The sequence below is a fragment of the Eptatretus burgeri genome, chromosome 6 (genome assembly GCF_056783735.1).
Source record: "Eptatretus burgeri isolate ZD-2024b chromosome 6, Ebu_testis_v1, whole genome shotgun sequence".
Taxonomy (NCBI): domain Eukaryota; kingdom Metazoa; phylum Chordata; class Myxini; order Myxiniformes; family Myxinidae; genus Eptatretus; species Eptatretus burgeri.
The window spans coordinates 97,215,543-97,221,813 of record NC_140966.1 but is presented as its reverse complement, the minus strand read 5'-3'; the positions used below and the strand labels follow the sequence as shown (position 1 = coordinate 97,221,813).

The 6,271-nt window shown below is 42.9% G+C and overlaps 1 protein-coding gene across 2 annotated transcripts in view; it reads right to left on the bottom strand.

The window, feature by feature from the left end:
• Positions 1-794: 794 nt before the first annotated feature.
• The window catches only part of DCTN5 (dynactin subunit 5), a 98,624-nt gene continuing 93,147 nt past the window's right edge, over positions 795-6,271 (bottom strand). For both annotated transcript variants that reach the window (XM_085886384.1, XM_085886383.1), the window contains one exon: positions 795-2,311. The gene's annotated coding sequence lies outside the window, so the exon portion shown is untranslated. The remainder of the gene's footprint in view (positions 2,312-6,271) is intronic.

The window sequence follows — 6,271 nt, the reverse complement described above, 5'->3', positions numbered from 1 at the left end:
TCTGCAGGACACACAAGGTCCATCACCAACCCCTTTCTGGTGAAACTTCCAAAATCTAGGATCCCTGTTGAACTCCACTGATTCGATCCTTGTGCTTTCCCCACTTGTGGAACCAACTTCCACATCATCTTCAATCTTATTCTTCCCTCCAGGTCTTCAAGACATCAGTTCACCACAATCTTAGATCACCCCCGTCCAAAATCATGATCTTTTCTTCACCCATTATCCTACCCCCCTCCCCCCCACCCCCTCCAAATAACCCCACAAGCATATCTCCTCCTAAATTTCAAGTTTTTCCTTCTGTATCCATACCGTCAACACTATGCGTCCTTCCCTACCCCTCATTCCTCCCCCACCTTCCTCTATTTTGGCCTTCAACCCTGCCGTTGGTATCCCCACTCTGCCCTCCTCTCCTCTCCACCTTTCTCTACTGTTCATTTCGTTCTGTTCTGATCCAATTATGTTTGAGCTCTTCCATAAGCCTGGATCTTGTAGACACAAAAAAAAAAAAAAATTGTGGCAAGCCAGGAGAGTGGTGGGAAGTGGTGTGAAGCTGCCATTTCAGGTATGAACACGTCAGAGCAAGAACATTGATAACCCTCTTTTATACAATCAAAAGAGCAGCTATATCCTCATTCTGCTCGAGATATCCCTAACAAAAGCTCCTGATGCATTTCTCATGAGATTTGAAGAAAATATCATCAGATCCCAATACAAAAAAAAAGTTTGTAAAAATATGATTTGTGTGTACTCATACATGCTCTTCCCCAAGCCACAGATGAATGCATTGAAAATTCTTTTTTTAACGTTTCACATCTGCAAACTGCACTTTATTGAGACCGTTTAGATATTCAACCAAAACATGTAAATAAATGTTCAAGCCACAAACAGAAGGCAAAGTACAGAAATGGCCAGTTTGTGAAACTTGGGGGATTTTCAAGCCCTGGGATAGCGAGCAAAGTGATGACCGCAGAGCGTGATAGACATATGAAGCTGCCGAGTGGTGTGAAGCTGGAAGTGAGCCCAGCAGGATGTGAAAGACCAAGGGCAAAAAGCTCAATTTGCAGGAAAGCAAAATGAATGAGAACATATAATTTGAGGTGAATGTGTCTGGATATACCTCTGCTCGCATTAGATGTCAACCCAGTCACATTTGACCTCAAGTAAACGTCACATGAAAAACGAGAAGGGCACTCGGTCGAGCGCATACCTCCACCACTCAATGCCTGAACCACACGACCATATCAGGCCAAATACATTTTTCAAATATCATGCGACAAATAGTTTTTGGCCCTATCTCTCAATGGTAAAGAATCACTTTTTCAATATTAAATAATTCTCGTATCCAGATTCAGATCTTCACCAAAATCGAATCAGTTCTTCCTTGTTACACACCCAACAAGTCCACCTCAAATCCGTCCACAACTTTTTGAGATATCGTGCTATATATCCTTTTTGGCCCGATCTCTCAATGGTGAAGAATCACTAAAAAAAAATTCTAGTAGTCGGAACCGGATCTTCACCAAAATCTAATCAGTTTGTCCTTGTCACACACCCAACCTGTCCACAAAATTTCATCCGAATCCATCCACAACTTTTTGAGATATCCTGCACACAAACAAATAAACAGACAGAAAGGGGTGAAAACATAACCTCCTTCACCTTTGGTGACGGAGGTAATTAAGTCACATGAGAAAGAAAAGACACATTTGATGCTTCCAACTCAAATAATGCTCTGCAAAATGATTTTCGAAGGTCATGTGACCTGTGATCAAAGTAAAAATTAAAAAAAAAACAAAAAAAAGAGAAAGTCAAATTGAAGATGTTTGTCAAGTTTCTTTCAAGAACTCGATAGACAACAATCAAAAGGCTTTCAAAGCCTCAAGTTGGTACAATAGTTGGAACAAATGATGACAGGTTTAGAAATAGGTTACAAGGTCTCCGTCAATCAAAAAATAATAAATAAATAAAAGCAACCTTTTGTTCCACACACACACATTTCTTTTCCTTACAGGTAAACAAATGGACACTTGGATGTGCCTATCGAGTGGAAATAAACTGTCAACTCTGTTTTTTCAGAAGAAAAAACAAATGGACCAAAATCTGAGCATGTTTGTACACAACCACACACCCACTCGATGCACCACACAGGCCCCGCACGTCACAATGATAGTTGGCTGTTGTGAAAACATTTCATTGTGACAAAATAGATTTCCTCTTGTATGGTTCCATTCTCCTCTGGGCCAAAGGCTGCATCTGATAATCGTAAAAATGAAAAAAAAAAAAGGTGTGACCCATCCTCGGCAAACAGCTGGAAGGGAGACAAAGATAAAATTCATTGCATTGCTCATAACAACAACCATGGTGTAATCAAATTAACGATTCATTGAGAGCAAGTCAGACTGTCATCCACAACCAAAGCAGACGGTTTGACAATTACAAGCAGAAATTAAATCTGTTTACCTCGATGTGGTTCATCGCCAGAGATACGATGCAATAAACGATGAAATTCCAGTGTTTAATTATATTGAGATTGAAGGCTCGTGGTGGAGTCTGTACAGTACAATCAAATGTCGAACAAGGACATCAGTGTACTTTTTCCACCGGTTGAACAGAAACTGGGGATTCTTCACCATTGAGAGATAGGGCCAAAAACGAAATATATAACACAATATCTCAAAAGGTTATGTATGGATTCGGATGAAACTTAGTGCACAGCTTGCATGTATGACAATGACGAATCGATTCGAATTTGGTGAAGATCCAGATACGGGAATTTTAAATATATATATTATATATATATATATATATACATATATACATATATATATATATATATATATATATATATATATATATATATATATATATATATTATACACTTCCGGTCAGAAGTTTTAAAACACCCTCATTTTTCCAGTTTTAATGTTTCAATGTACTCTAAAATTAAAGGAAAGAACAAATAAACAATTGCAGATAAAAAAGAAATCATGGAATCGTTTTGTTGAAGAAAATTTAATCTAAATTTTGACTCATCTAAGTTGCCACCTTTTGCAGATATAACAGCCGAACATACTCGTGGCATTCTTCCTACAATGGAAATCAAATATTGTTCGGAAGGTTCTTTCCAACACTGCTGCAGAAGTTCCCACAAATGTGTTGCACTTGGAGGTTGCTTTGCTTTCACCCTTCAGTCCAGTTCATTCCAAACTAGCTTGATGGGGTTTCAGTCTGGAGACTGTGCTGACCATTCCATGATTTGAAGCCTACCATCTTGTTGTTTTCCTCGAATGTAGTTCTGACGTAGCCTGGAGGTATGTTTTGGGTCGTTATCTTGCTGTTGGGATGAACCCCTGACCAACTCGGCATAAACCAGATAGTCAGGTCAATATACAGTTTAACCCCCAAAAAATTGCTACAAAAGGTTTCTCAACCGATTCTAGTAGGTTTTAGTGTACTTTATAACATACTAAAAGTTTATCAAAGTATGACCCCCGGAAAAGTGTTTTTTTTTCAAGATGGCGTCCAAGATGCTGGCCGAAACCTTTTAATGATCATAACTCTGTAACTATCAACTCAAATTTGATGATCTTGGTGTCTGCCCCTCGGTTTTTGGGGGCAAAGAACACATTAAGATCATAAAAAAATGATGTTGGCCTATTATGTCACACAAAAATCCAACCTTTGTCCATAGAATAAGTTTCAGAGCGTTCAGTTTTTCTGTGTCATCCTCCTCGTCAGTATCGACCTCTTCAGTGTTGTTTGGATTGTCACAGTTTTCAGTTTGGCAAGGGCCACATGCAGCAGTGCAGGGGAGTCCATAGCGTCTGCAGCTGCATCGAGAGGATTTGCACCCCCTCAAACAGTTGCAATGGATAATTTTCAAGAGTTCGTGAGGCGCAGCATTGTTTTGGGTCATAATTGGAATTAACTGATCATTTTCCTGTTTCCATCCCCATTCAGTTGGGTTCATTTCATTTGCCATCCCCATCCAACCCATAATTTGAAAGTACACACGTTGGCTATGGAATCTTGTTGCAGGTGATGTTGGTGGAAGCCGTTCAGGAGTGACAAATGCTTGAGCAGTTGCCACTTTCTTGGTGAAAATGATATGGCGCAGTGATGATAGCGTATCATTAGACTTGCCACCAAATAGATCAACCATCAGGTCTTTTCCAAGATCTGATATGTCCTCTTGAGATTTGTTTTGAAAGATGAATGCACTAGCACAGGACTTCATGACAGGATCAGATTTCACTAATTTTCGGAAGGCTGACTTTTTTCCGATGCCAAAAATCCTTGAAGTTGAACCACAGCCTGTGGAGGCATGTACAAAGAGCAACTCATTGCACACATCGTCTCCTAAAGTGTCTTTCAGCAGGTTAACGTTATACACTTTGTGTTCTTTTGACTGCATTCTTTTGTTCTTTTGTTCTTTTGACACCGCCATTCCCGCGCCGCTTGTGGGCACCGATACTGGATTCGTACAGGGCGCGCACCGAGCAGCGGGTGCAAAAACACCAGCCTTTCCGAGAAATCGGATCAAGAATGATTCACGCCCACTTCTGTTCCGTCCTATCAGCGAGCGTGGGGCGATTTGGCCCCGCCTCCAGGCACGTCGGAGTATAATCGCTATATGCAGATTCGCGGATCAAGAATGATTCACGCCCACTTTTCCTCTGTCCAATGGGGAGCGTGGCCCCGCCCCCGAGCCGTTCCTGATCCAAAAATCTGCATATGATTTCTCCTGTCGGACTATAAAGCACCGAGCGCGGAGCGAATCGAGGCAGTTGGGAAGAGTTGAAGAGTTAAGAGGAAAGAGTTGGAGAGTTGTGGCGGCGGCGAAATCAGTCGAGAGAGTGTCTGTCGGGGTCCGGAGAGGCTGGAGAAGCCAAGAATCTTTGTGGAGGTCGGCGCTCGTGTCAGAGTCGGGGAGCTGCGGAGAGGGGAGGCCGGTAACGCGATCGAGGTCGCAGTGGAGTCGCTCGTCGCGGGACCCAAGCCAGCCAGATATCCTCTTTCCCCCGAGCATCAACAACCCCTCCCTGTTTCCACCCGCGCTGAGATAGTGTGAGAAGGGGGCCCCGTTCCCACCCCATTCCAGGCAGTGCCAGCGAGGCCCGTGGAGTCGGGGCGCCGCCGCCATTTTGCGGCTCATCACCAGACGGGTAGGCTCGACGCGGTCTCGGCCCCAGGCCCGTCTGCCCCCTTATCGATGAGGGTGGCCCCTTTTTCTTTTGCTTTGGAGTATATGTGTTGTCGGCGCCGTCTGTGAAGTAAAACTGTATAAGTGTTGCCGTGTGCTCGGTAGTCGGTAGTAGATCTGCATTGTGTCTCTTTTGTTGCATTTGCTTTTTGTGCAGAATTGTCGTGTTACTTTTACATTTGCTTTTGGTGCATAATTGTTGTGATTGTATATGTGTGCTTTCCGTTTGCCGCGGAATAAATGTGCTTTATGTTGAACTGTTTTTCCCGCTTCGCTTCGTCTTTTCTTTTATTGAATCTCCATCTTACTTCACGTAAAGGGTTGGTCGTGGGCTAAAAACGCCCAATAATTAATCGAACCGTCGAGGTTGACGATAACACCGCTCGGTTATCCCGATAGTACGGAACGGGTCGCTTAAAGTGGCCCGTGTCCGAAGTCGACCTGCGGCGAGGTGCGATCGCCCGGTCTACCATCCGTGTGGGTACTTAGGTAGGTCGAATTTGGCGAGCAACCCTATCCCACGCGGGGGGCCGATTGGCACGATCGTGGTGAGGCCGAAAGGCCCACCCGTGACTAGTTCCCGGCGTTAGTCCGAGAGGGTCACGACGGGATTGTCCGTCCGGTGGGCGACGTGCCGCGATTCGAGTTACGTGGCCGCTCGCACGCCGGCGGGCGCGAAATCGCAACAATATATATATATATATATATATATATATATATATATATATATATATATATATATATATATATATATATATATATATATATATATATATATATATATATATATATATATATATATATACCCATGTTTTAAGTGTTTCTTCACCATTGAGAGAAAGGGCTAAAACACTCGTATAGCATGATGTCTGAAAAAGTTGTGGACGAGTTTTGACAATACTTGGTGGATGAGTTGGGGGGTTGAAAAGAACAAGCAGATTCGATTTTGGTTCAAGTCCGAATCCAGATTGGGCCCATCAGTGGGATACAAAACATAAACTGTTCAGCCTGGTGGAGGTATGCGCTACACCGAGTGCTGTTGTCGTTTCTTCCTTCTTCACCAAT